Source organism: Rhinatrema bivittatum, chromosome 4 (genome assembly GCF_901001135.1).
Source record: "Rhinatrema bivittatum chromosome 4, aRhiBiv1.1, whole genome shotgun sequence".
Taxonomy (NCBI): domain Eukaryota; kingdom Metazoa; phylum Chordata; class Amphibia; order Gymnophiona; family Rhinatrematidae; genus Rhinatrema; species Rhinatrema bivittatum.
The window spans coordinates 171,303,709-171,317,383 of record NC_042618.1 but is presented as its reverse complement, the minus strand read 5'-3'; the positions used below and the strand labels follow the sequence as shown (position 1 = coordinate 171,317,383).

The 13,675-nt window shown below is 43.9% G+C and overlaps 1 long non-coding RNA gene across 1 annotated transcript in view; it reads left to right on the top strand.

The window, feature by feature from the left end:
* The window catches only part of LOC115090309, a 62,813-nt gene extending 50,135 nt beyond the window's left edge, over positions 1-12,678 (top strand). Inside the window, exon 3 of the long non-coding RNA XR_003856369.1 lies at positions 12,158-12,678. This is a non-coding gene — a long non-coding RNA (uncharacterized LOC115090309). The remainder of the gene's footprint in view (positions 1-12,157) is intronic.
* The last annotated feature ends 997 nt before the right edge of the window (positions 12,679-13,675 follow it).

Below are 13,675 nucleotides of genomic sequence, written 5' to 3'. Positions count from 1 at the left end.
AAGGTCTCCTGATTGGAAAGCATCATCCTGGTGTAGCAGGAAGTGATCCTGTAGCAAGGATTTACTCTTCAGGTGATGCGTTGTCCTCTCTCACTGAGGACAAGTCTCCCAGGGATACTGCCCAGGAGGGAAGGGTTAGGTCAGCCATCATATTTGGTGATTTAATTATTAGAAATGTAGATAGCTGGGTGGCTGGTGGACATAAGGACTGCCTGGCAACTTGCCTGCCTGGTGCGAAGGTGGAAGACCTCATGCGTCACCTAGATAGGATTATAGACAGTGGTGGGGAGGAGCTGGCTGTCATGGTACATGTGGGCATCAACAACATAGGAAAATGTGGGAGGAAGGTTCTGGAAGCCAAATTTAGGATTTTAGGTAGAAAGCTGAAATTCAGAATCTCCAGGCTGGCATTCTCTGAAATGCTCCCTGTTCCATGTGCAGGTCCCCAGAGGCAGAGAGAGCTCTGGAGTCTCAATGCATGGATGAGACAATGGTGCAGGGAAGAATGATTCAGTTTTGTAAGGAACCGGACAACCTTTTGGGGAACGGAGAGATTTTTCTGAAAGAACAGGCTCCACCTTAACCAGAGTGGAACCAGGCTGCTGGCACTAACTTTTAAAAAGGAGACAGAGCAGCTTTTTAACTAGAACAAGGGGCAAAGCTGAGAGTTACTCAGCAGTGCATGGTTTGGAGGAATGTATTTTTGAAGGATATTAATGAACCAGGAGAGTTAGGGCATCCCAACAGAGAGGTTCCAATAAAAGTATAAGTAGTCCATGTGCCTATAAGTAAAGAATCACCTGAGCTAAAGAATTCAAAATTATCCATATCAACTGAAAAACAGGTTGTTAATACAAACAAAACATGCACTTTGAAATGTCTGTGTGCCAATGCCAGAAGTCTAAGAAATAAGATGGGAGAGTTAGAGTGTATAGCAGTGAATGATGAGATAGACATAATTGGCATCTCAGAGAACTGGTGGAAAGAGGATAACCAGTGGGATAGTGCCTTATCAGGGTACAAATTATTTTGCAATGATAGGGAGGATCAACGTGATGGGGGTGTGGCACTTTATGTCCGGGAGGGTATAGAGTCCAACAGGATAAAGATCATACAAGAGCCTAAATGCTCAGTAGAAATTCCATGGGTGTTGGGTAAGAGTATAGTGATAGGAGTATACTACCGTCCACCTGGCCAAAATGATCAGACAGATGATATGCTAAGAGAAATCAGGGAAGCTAAACATATTGGCAGTGCAGTAATAATGGGAGATTTCAATTACCCAATATTGACTGGGTAAATGTAACATCAGGACATGCTAGAGACATAAAGTTCCTGGATGGAATAAATGACTGCTTCATGGAGCAATTGGTTCAAGAACCAACAGAGAGTGAACTATTTTAGATTTAATTCTTAATGGAATGCAGGATTTGGTGAGAGAGGTAACAGTGGTGGGGCCACTTGGCAATAGTGATCATAACATGATCAAATTTGAACTAATGACTGGAAGGGGGACAATATGTAAATCTACAGCTCTTACACTAAATTTTCAAATGGGAAACTTTGATAAAATGAGGAAAATAGTTAGAAAAAACTGAAAGGTGCAACTGCAAAGGTTAAAAGTGTACAACAGGCATGGACATTGTTTAAAAATACTATCTTAAACTGATGCCAGACCATAGATATCCCACTGGGGGAACAGAATGGACACTCTTCTTCAATTTGAACTTATGACCGCTAGTAAGCAAACTCCACGCTTACAACACAAATGTGAAGAGATATGGAGAGGATATTACGCTCTACGTCCACAGACCAAGAAAGACTTAATCCAACAATTGAGACTTCAAAACTATAAAGCTTCTTCCCAGAGACAGCACTCAGTGTAGTACACTCTGCCTTGAGGACAAACTAGCCCATCCTGACCGAGGGAGGGGGGAGGGGGGGGGGAAAGAGAATACATATTGTTTCTTGTTCATTGTTCACTGGTTGGTGTTGTTTCTTATGAATGTTTTGATATGTGATGGTTGACCTTGTTTACCATATGGGTTTCCTCTATTGTGAAAACTCTAATAAAGAAATACTTAAAAAAAAAATACTATCTTAGAAGTCCAGATGTATTCCACGCATTAAGAATGGTGGAAGGAAGGCAAAATGATTACTGGCATGGTTAAAAGGTGAGGTGAAAGAGGTTATTTTAGTCAAAAAACATCCTTCAAAAATTAGAAGAAGGATCCATCTGATGAAAACAGAAAAAAGCATAAGCATTGTCAAGTTAAATGTAAAACACTGATAAGGCAGGCAAAGAGAGAATTTGAAATGAAGTTGGCCATAGAGGCAAAAACTCATAATAAAAACTTTAAAAATTATATCTGAAGCAAGAAACCTGTGAGAGATTTGGCTGGACCGTTAGATGACCGAGGGGTTAAAGGGGCTCTTAGGGAAGATAAGGTCATTGCAGAAAGACTAAATGTATTCTTTGCTTCTGTGTTTACTAATGAGGATGTTGGGGAGATACCAGTTCTGGAGATGGTTTTCAAGGGTGATGAGTCAGATGAAGTGATCCAAATCACTGTGAACCCGGAAGATGTAGTAGGCCAGACTGACAAACTAAAAAGTAGCAAATTACCTTGACCGGATGGTATGCATTCTAGGGTTCTAAATTTCAGATCTTTTAGTCAAAATTTGTAACCTATCATTAAAATCATCCATTGTACCTGAAGACTGGAGGGTGGCCAGTGTAACCCCAATATTTAAAAAGGACTCCAGGGACGATCCGGGAAACTATAGACCAGTGAACCTGACTTCAGTGCCAGGAAAAATAGTGGAAACTATTCTAAAGAACAAAATCACAGAGTATATCGAAAGACATGGTTTAATGGAACACAGTCAGCATGGATATCCCCAAGGCAAGTATTGCCTCTCAAATCTGCTTCATTTTTTTGAAGGGGTTAATAAACATGTGGATAAAGGTGAACCAGTAGATGTAGTGTATTTGGATTTTCAGAAGATGTTTGACAAAGTCCCTCATGAGAGGCTTTTAAGAAAACTAGAGTCATGGGATAGGAGGCGATGTCCTTTCATGGATTACAATCTGGTTAAAAGACAGGAAATAGAGAGTAGGATTAAATGGTCAATTTTCTCAGTGGAAAAGAGTAAACAGTGGAGTGCCTCAGGGATCTATACTTGGACTGGTGCTTTTCAATATATTTATAAATGATCTGGAAAGGAATACAACAAGTGAAGTAATCAAATTTTCAGTTCATACAAAATTATTCAGAGTAGTGAAATCACAAGTGGATTGTGAGAAATTCCACCTTGCGAGACTAGAAGATTAGGCATCCAAATGGCAGATGAAATTTAATGTAGCCAAGTGCAAGGTGATGCATATAGGGAAAAATACCCTATCCTATAGTTGCATGATGTTAGGTTCCATATTAGGAGCTACCACCCAGGAAAAAGATTCAGGCATCATAGTGAATAATACATTGAAGTCGTCGGCTCAGTGTGCTGCAGCAGACAAAAAAGCAAACAGAATGTTTGGAATTATTAGGAAAGGAATGGTGAATAAATTGGAAAATGTTATAATGCCTCTGTATCGCACCATGATGAGACTACACCTTGAGTACTGTGTACAATCCTGGTCGCTACATCTCAAAAAAGATATAGTTGCAGTGAAGAAGGTACAGAGAAGGGTGACCAAAATGATAAAGAGGATGGAACAGCTCCCCTGTAAGCAAAGGCCAAAGAGGTTAGGGCTGTTTAGCTTGGAAAAGAGATAGCTGAGTGGGGATATGATAGAGGTCTTTAAAATCATGAGAGGTCTAGAACGGGAAAATGTGAATCAGTTATTTACTCTTTCGGATAGTAGAAGGACTAGGGGGCACTCTATGAAGTTAACAAGTAGCACATTTAAAACTAATCTGAGAAAATTATTTTTCACTCAACGCACAATTAAGCTCTGAAATTTGTTAGCAGAGGATGTGGTTAGTGCAGTTAGTGTAGCTGGGATTAAAAAAGGTTTGGATAGGTTCTTGGAGAAGTCCATTAACTGTGATTAATCAAGTTGACTTAGGGAATGGCCTCTGCTACTACTGGCATCAGTAGCATGGGATCTTCTTTGTGTTTGGGTACTTGCTAGGTTCTTGTAGCCTGGTTTGGCCACAGTTGAAAACAGGATACTGGGCTTGATGGACCCTTGGTCTGACTCAGTATGGCAATTTCTTATGTTCCTCCCAGAATTTGGTAGATAAGATAATCTTTTCCTAATCTATATGTACTTAAGTAAAGTCCCATTTTTCAAACCTTAGTCCAGTTGTTCAGTCATTCTCCTTACTCCTTTTGTTTCTACCTGGATGGTACCTCCATAATCCTCTCTTCCTTCTTTATTTCGATGAGTTGGTCATGAAAAATGCTGGGTGGGTGCCACATATCCTCTTCACTGCCTCCTTCTCTCCCCCAGGAATGAACCCAGATTCATTCTTCCATCAGGACTTCCATTAGTCCACCCATGTTCTCCAATTCTTCTCCATTAAATACACTGTGCCCCTGGGCCCTAGGATATACAGGCATGTGGGCAAAACAAAAGTCTTAAGCAAAAGAAATAAAAAATAGACAAAGGAAGAGTGAAACAATTTCCTATTCCAAAAGCAAAAGGTTTCCAAAAGGACCTGTTAAGGTTAGTCAAAGGCACCCTTACTACTTTTCCCTACCCAGACCTTCGCCTTAGAGGTCCAAAATTCCTTTCTTAAATACCCTAAACAAAACCGGGAACGACATAGTGTCATGCTGCTCCTTCAGCGGATAACTAAAGAGAGTGTGGTGGTAGGGGTTTATATACTCTGAGAACCTACCATCTCAGGCTCCCACATGGGGGAGTTACAACCCACAATAAGCTACTTCTCCCCCCCCGTGACAAATGGAACAATCATCCTCAGTACAGATCCTTTAGGCTCTCTGCACTTATTTCAGAAATGAATGAGACTGATGATATGATGCATATAGTGGAAAGTTTTGGGCATCAGACACTTTGTACTGGACCTTTACAAGAGGGATAGCGATGCAGAATCTCTGTAGTGTCCTAATAATATATTGCACTGAGCTTATAATGGATGCAGTGATAAAAAAGCATTAATTCAGAGCACCCCACTTAAAACTAAGTTAGAGATATTGTGGATGGGAACCGCCACGATCTCCTTAGGAGCATTGACAAACTGGAGTACTTCCAGCATTTTGTATTGCATATCCTCCTCCATGAGCAGCTGAAATGGGATGGCTTTACCCATGGCCCTTACAAACCCTGCAAAGGACAGATCCTTGGGGAGCGATCAACGCTGTTCTTTCGGTGGGGAGGGCTCCGAGAAGGGGTTGTCTGAATACTCAGAGGACAACTCTGTAGAATCATCTCCCCAAGGGTCGTAAGGCCCTTCCTCCTCACTAGGGCTAACATGCGTGGACCCGTGAGAGGTATCAGCCCTGGGCTCCAAGGCCTTCGGAGGCCTCAAGAGTACCACAGGAATTGATGGTTCCCCTGTCATCGAGAGGATTAGACACAGAAGACTGGAAAGGCCCGGCAGGGGGTCAGGGAATCATGGTCTCAGAACCATGGCATCGCCCTTCTCTTCCTCCTCCTCGGATCCAAGGATCGGGATCGCTCTGGTGGAGGGCATCAGTGGCCGTTGAGGAATCGAAGGTCCCTTGGGCACTGGCTGCGCTGGCAGGGCACCTAAAAGGACATCCAGATGCTTCAGCAAGTGTGCTAAAACCGATGGCTGGGGCTCAGGCACCAGTATGGGGGCTGGTGGCACCGGCAGTTCAACACTGAAGCACCTTGAGCACCATGGACTGTACCCTGTGGTCCAGCTCCTCTTGAAAGTCCGGTGTAGCCAGGACTGAGGGACGGGGACAAGGCATCACTGGATCATCTCTGGAGTCTCGAGGAGGCATAGTGCCCGGCACAGATATCGGTGGGCAATGCCTAGGACTACCAGGGGCATTGGTGGATGGGCCTACAATAACCTTTGTTGCTTCAGTGGCAGCCCGGCAGTTGCTGGTACTGCACCAGAACTGGAGCCATGCAGCGAAGGTGACGATGCTTACGAGATCTTCCTCTGTGTTCAGACCGGTCTTTTCCCAGTGCCTAGGAAGCAGAGATGTCTGGGAGAGTGGTGAGGTCATCAAGGCTCTTTTACCATCCTCGTGATCCTTCGAAGGACTGGTGAGAGAAATAGCGAGGGGAAGCATGTCAAAAAGATCCCCACAACCTCTCGGAGTCAAGGGATCCGAAGCAGGTGTAGATGGAGCAGACTTGGGTGCCCCGAAATGTTTTTCCATCTTATTGAGGCACGCACAACGGCCTTTGGGGGTCATCTGGTCACACAGACGACACCCACAGACGTCGGGTGAAGCCCCCAGGCAGAGGATGCAAATGTCATATGGATCCGTGTTGGACATGGTCTGCAGGTACTGGAGACACTGATGAAAACCGGTCGACACCATGAGAAAAAAACACCCGGTGTGTGGTTGATGACCAGCAGTCACCGTGCGGCAAAGTGTCGAGGATCGACCTGAAGCTGGAGGAGAAACGGGTAAGAAAACCCTACCGACCGAGGAGGCACCAACTGCGAAGGGGACCCGACAAGGAAGTCGAGAAAAAAATGAACTTTGTCAAGAAAAGAAAGAAGCAAACGGAGCTCCATGAACTGCGAGGCAACTGCACCACAGAAAAGAGACTGAAGGGGGACTTCACGTGGATGCGCAGATAGCGGCATGCTGGGCATGCTCAGTGTGTTGGCCAAAGCTTCTAGAAACTTTGATAAACGTTTCCATGCTGGGCTCCACTGGTTGATGTCACCCACATGTGAGGACTACCATCCTGCTTGTCCTAGGAGAAATGTACCTTTTCTTAGGAAAGTAAATAAAGATAAGAGGAAAAAGAAAATGCTCTGGTATTTATTTATTTATTTATTTATTTATTTATTTAACGTCTCTTATATACCGATAGCCGTTCGCACATCGTATCGGTTCACAAAGAACAAAAAACTTATGGGCAGCGCCCTTACAAATAACAGATAACAATACAAATAACCGGGGGAGGAGGCAATGCAAATTAATAGGTCAATAAATAGGGAGAAACTATAAATATAACATACATAAAACTATATACAAAGCATCAGTCGTCATCAAATACGTCAAGGCATAAATCGGTGGTCGTGGGCATTCTTGGTCGAAGTCGTGGAGCATACTTAATCGTAGGTTGCTGAATAATTATGAATTGGATGGTGTCAGGGGGTAGGCTGAAAAGGTAAGGGAGAAAAGGTTAACATTCATAAACATAAGAACATAAGAAGAACATAAGAAAATGCCATACTGGGTCAGATCAAGGGTCCATCAAGCCCAGCATCCTGCTTCCAACAGTGGCCAATCCAGGCCACAAGAACCTGGCAAGTACCCAAAAACTAAGTCTATTCCATGTTACCATTGCTAATGGCAGTGGCTATTCTCTAAGGGCCAGATTTTCAAAAGCATTTACTCGAGCAAAACTGGTTTTTGCTCGAGTAAATACACTTTACTCAAGTAAGTGGGCTTTTCAAAATTGCTACAATATATGCCATTGAATTGTCCATAGGATTTACTCAAGTAAGTGCACTTTACTCGAGTAAATAGCTTTTGAAAATTGCTATGATAGTATGTCACATTTACATGCGTAACTCCTTTGAAAATGACCCCCTAAGGGTCTGATTTTAAAAAGCATTTACATGCGTAAATCTGGGTTTTACGCATGTAAATGCACTTTACTCGAGTAAGTGGGCTTTTGAAAATTGCTACAATATATGCCATTGAATCGTCCATAGGATTTATTCGCATAAGTGCACTTTACGTGAGTAAATGGCTTTTGAAAATTGCTACAATAGTAGTTACATTTATGCGCGTAACTCCTTTGAAAATTACCCCCTAAATGAACTTAATAGCAGGTAATGGACTTCTCCTCCAAGAACTTATCCAATCCTTTTTTAAACACAGCTATACTAACTGCACTAACCACATCCTCTGGCAACAAATTCCAGAGTTTAATTGTGCGTTGAGTAAAAAAGAAACTTTCTCCGATTAGTTTTAAATGTGCCCCATGCTAACTTCATGGAGTGCCCCCTAATCTTTCTACTATCCGAAAGAGTAAATAACCGATTCACATCTACCCGTTCTAGACCTCTCATGATTTTAAACACCTCTATCATATCCCCCCTCAGTCATCTCTTCTCCAAGCTGAAAAGTCCTAACCTCTTTAGTCTTTCCTCATAGGGGAGTTGTTCCATTCTCCTTATCATTTTGGTAGCCCTTCTCTGTACCTTCTCCATCGCAATTATATCTTTTTTGAGATGCGGCGACCAGAATTGTACACAGTATTCAAGGTGCGGTCTCACCATGGAGCGATACAGAGGCATTATGACATTTTCCGTTTTATTCACCATTCCCTTTCTAATAATTCCCAACATTCTGTTTGCTTTTTTGACTGCCGCAGCACACTGAACCGACGATTTCAATGTGTTATCCACTATGACACCTAGATCTCTTTCTTGGGTTGGAGCACCTAATATGGAACCCAACATTGGGGTAGATTTTCAGACGAGCGCGAACAGCCTACTTTTGTTTGCACTCCAGGCGCAAACAAAAGTACGCTGGATTTTAGTAGATACGCGCGTAGTCGCGCGTATCGGCTAAAATCCTGGATCGGCGCGCGCAAGGCTATCGATTTTGTATAGCCTGCGCGCGCCGAGCCGCGCTTGCCTCCCCCCCGTTCCCTCCAAGGCCGCTCCGAAATCGGAGCGGCCTCGGAGGGAACTTTCCTTTGCCCTCCCCTCACCTTACCCTCCCTTCCCCTACCTAACCCACCCACCCGGCCCTGTCTACACCCCCCCCCTTACCTTTGTCGGGGGATTTACGCCTCCCGGAGGGAGACGTAAATCCCCGCGCGCCAGCGGGCCTGCTGCGCGCCGGGCCGCGACCTGGGGGCGGGCACGGCGGGCGCGGCCACGCCCCCGGGCCGTAGCCACGCCCCGTACCCGCCCCCCAAAACGCTGCCGACACGCCCCCGGAACGCCGCGACGACCGGGCCCGCCCCCCGACACGCCCCCGACACGCCCCCCTCCGAGAACCCCGGGACTACGCGAGTCCCGGGGCTCTGCGCGCGCCGGGAGGCCTATGTAAAATAGGCTTCCCGGCGCGCAGGGCCCTGCTCGCCTAAATCCGCCCGGTTTTGGGCGGATTTAGGCGAGCAGGGCTCTGAAAATCTACCCCATTGTGTAATTATAGCATGGGTTATTTTTCCCTATATGCATCACCTTGCACTTATCCACGTTAAATTTCATCTGCCATTTGGATACCCAATTTTCCAGTCTCACAAGGTCTTCCTGCAATTTATCACAATCTGCTTGTGATTTAACTACTCTAAACAATTTTGTGTCATCTGCAAATTTGATTATCTCACTCGTCGTATTTCTTTCCAGATCATTTATAAATATATTGAAAAGTAAGGGTCCCAATACAGATCCCTGAGGCACTCCACTGTCCACTCCCTTCCAGTGAGAAAATTGTCCATTTAATCCTACTCTCTGTTTCCTGTCTTTTAGCCAGTTTGCAATCCATGAAAGGACATCGCCACCTATCCCATGACTTTTTACTTTTCCTAGAAGCCTCTCATGAGGAACTTTGTCAAACGCCTTCTGAAAATCCAAGTATACTATATCTACCAGTTCACCTTTATCCACATGTTTATTAACTCCTTCAAAAAAGTGAAGCAGATTTGTGAGGCAAGACTTGCCCTGGGTAAAGCCATGCTGACTTTGTTCCATTAAACCATGTCTTTCTATGTGTTCTGTGATTTTGATGTTTAGAACACTTTCCACTATTTTTCCTGGCACTGAAGTCAGGCTAACCGGTCTGTAGTGGTGTGTGGTAGGGGTGTGAATCGTGTGATCGATCGTCTTAACGATCGATTTTGGCTGGTGGGGGGAGGTAAATCTTATCGTCGTGTTTTGTTTTTTTTAAAAATCGTTAAAAATCGTAAATCGGGGGAGGGCGGGAAACCCGGCATACCAAAAAAACCTTAAACCCACCCCGAACCTTTAAAACAAATCCCCACCCTCCCGAACCCCCCCAAAATGTTTTAAATTACCTGGGGTCCAGTGGGGGGGGTCCAGGCGCGATCTCCCTCTCTCTGGCCACGACTGCGTTAAGAGCAATGGCGCCGGTAGCCCTTTGCCCTTATCATGTGACAAGACAAAGGTAGCGCCGGCGCCATTTTGGTTCCTGACTCCCGACGTCACGTGTGCAGGAGATCGCCCCGGACCCCCGCTGGACCCCCAGGGACTTTTGGCCAGCTTGGGGGGGGGTCTCCTGACCCCCACAAGACTTGCCAAAAGTCCAGCGGGGGTCCGGGAGCGACCTGCACGCGGGCCGTATTGCCAACCTTCAAAATGGCGCCGGCGCTACCTTTGCCCTCACTATGTCATACGGACGATGGTTGCCCGGTGGCCCTTTGCCCTTATCATGTGACAGGGCAAAGGTAGCACCGGCGCCATTTTGGTTCCTGACTCCCGACGTCACGCGTGCAGGTCGCTCCCGGACCCCCGCTGGACTTTTGGCAAGTCTTGTGGGGGTCAGGAGACCCCCCCAAGCTGGCCAAAAGTCCCTGGGGGTCCAGCGGGGGTCCGGGGGCGATCTCCTGCACGAGTGATGTCGGGAGTCAGGAACCAAAATGGCGCCGGCGCTTTGCCCTGTCACATGATACCTTTGCCCTGTCACATGATAAGGGCAAAGGGCCACCGGCGCCATTGCTCTTAACGCAGTCGTGGCCAGAGAGAGGGAGATCGTGCCGGGACCCCCCCACTGGACCCCAGGTAATTTAAAACATTTTGGGGGGGTTCAGGAGGGTGGGGGATTTGTTTTAAAGGTTCGGGGTGGGTTTTAGGGGTTTTTTTGGTGTGCCGGTTTTCCCGCGCCCTATTTAACGATACAATACAAATGCCCCTGACGATAAATCGGGGGCATTTGTATTGTATCGTGCACTCTAACGATTTTGGACGATTTTAAAATTATCTGACGATAATTTTAATCGTTCAAAACGATTCACATCCCTAGTGTGTGGTGCTTTGAAGTTCTTAAGTTTAGATCCATTTTCCATGGGTGAATCCACTTTAGACTGCCTGACATATCTGGTAAATTGGTCTCTTCATTAGTGCCCAAACAATTCTAGCCTTGCTCTGAATCTCAGTTTGCCTCAATAACTGTTAAATTAATTAATTTGTAAATTCTTTATATTCCAGCATTCTTCCAATAACATTGTCCAGTGCAGATTACAAAGCAACAGCATAATATCACATATATTCACAGTATATTGTGTATATTCTTGTATATTAAAAAAACAGATAATAGCTTTAAAATTAATTGAACCATACATATGCTGTCTAAATAACTTGGCTTTAACCTTCTTCCTAAATGTTACGTAGTCTAACTCATCTCTTAATTCGCTTGGAAAAGCATTCCATATAGTTGATCCTATTACTAAGAATGCTCATCAACAGTAATATTATATTCATTTAGGCAGCTCCAGAAATCTAACTGCCAGGGACTTTGTGATCTTCAGATCAAGGCATACAATTATATTGAAGGCGATTCCGCTGATGTGTACAAGGCTGTTAAAATAAAGACATAGAAGGGCTGCCCTATACTGACAGTCCTTCCCCAGAGATGAAGGCGATGGTAGCTTTCAGTATGAAAAGTATGGCTTCCCCACCCCAGCTGTCCCCTCATCCACTATGTTCCTGTCCTCCCCCCAACTCCTCCCTCTGTTTTATCCCACCCTCCTGCACCTGATGTCACTGTCCTTGACATGACCTTGAATGCTCACAGTTAGGGGAGGACATCTTTGAAAGCTTACACTGACATTTCAGAGCAAGGCAAAGTTTCATATCTTCAAGGCTGTAATATCACTGTCAACATACTGCCCGGAAAGAGGAGAGAGGTTACACCAAGGTTACCTACTCAGACTGAGCAAATAAAAAAAAGAGATTAAAATTTAAAAAAAAAAAAAAAAAGACAGTCTAACTGCCTGTTGACAGGATCACTGTGCTTCATCTGGTTTATTGTCTGTTTTATATGGCAGCTGTACAGCGGTGTGTCAGGAAGGCTTGAAATCAGAAGAGGCCGAAGACCTGCAGGATGAAGGACTACAGCGGGAAAGCCTTTCTATGCCGCAGCTGCCTGGCTATTCTCAGGACCAACCTGCCTGGCTGTTCTGGGGACTGAACTGCTTCTCTGCTCCTCCAAATCTTGCTCCATTGTTTTAGTTTCAGTGAACAGAAACCCCTTGATATGTGTTAAGGGCAAATGATGACACCTTAAAAGAATGATGGGAGATTCTAGTGAGGAGCCTTTCATAATTCAAGACTTTTATAAGCTTTTCTAATCCTTCAAAATAAAATGGACACAGTGATTTCTTATAAATAGCAGAGCCCAAATTAATGCTGATTATCTGAATTGTACAGTCAATTTATGAGGGTGAAAAACCGGAGAAGAAGAAACAGAAATATTCCCTCTTGTACTGTGCAAAATCCAAAGAAAATCAGAGAAGCACATTTCCCAAAGCTGAGAGAAGTAACCAGAGACTTCCCACAAAAGACTAAGGTGTGCAAATGGTTTTGTTTTTGGTTTGTTAAGAGTTTTTTTCATTTTTTTGTGAAATTTTTGTTTTTCTTTAGTGCAAATTAAACCTGAAAATAAAAAAACAAAAAACAAATAATTATCCCTACAAAAGAATGATCAGGAAAAACTGTATAATCCTGGGAAAATAGGAGAAACGGCAGCTACAGCAGCAAAATATGTGGTATCTAGCCACTATACCAGTTACATAGTTTGATCAGGGACAATACAGATCAGCAACAGAACTGGGAATTGTCTAGGGTATTTCTCTTCGGTATCTTTTAATTATTTCCTTTTGCTACTGTATGTATTACTTTGGCAACATATGGACAAATTGCCAGGCCAAGAAAATTTCTTGAATTTTAAATCAGAATTTGGAGTGAAGTGAAAAGTCAAGAAGGTGTGATGGACAGAAGAGAAAGGAAGTGAGACACATGAAATAAGAAATAAAATGGCTGGATCTAGGAAAAGGAATAAGGAGAGACTGAAAGTAGAGGAGAGCTAGAAAACAATATTACTACACTAAAAATGCTCAGATGACAAAAGTCTGAGTTATTAATTTACATATGAGATCCTGAGTCTTTTGAAAGTTCTAAATGATGATATATTCTATATTAGAGCTTTGAAGTGCCTGAAAAAGCAGAATATAAATAAATTAAATAAATAATAAGTGATATGTGGCAATGATCTCCTGTTGCAGGTACAGATTCTGGATGGGCTGCATTGACACTGGCCAAACTGGATTTGGATTTAGTTTCTCACCTTTCAAAATCTGAATTCAAGGAAAGTTGCAAAGCCAGGTGCAGGTGATGAGTCCATTCCTCAAAGAGCTTATCATCTTTTTACAATTTTTTTTATATTGAAAGTTTTTTTTATTGGATATCAACATGAAAGTGATACAATAGCCAAAGTCAGTAGCAGACAATCATCCATAAATTTTCCAATATAAATCCCAAACCCAACCACTCTATACTACATTTGA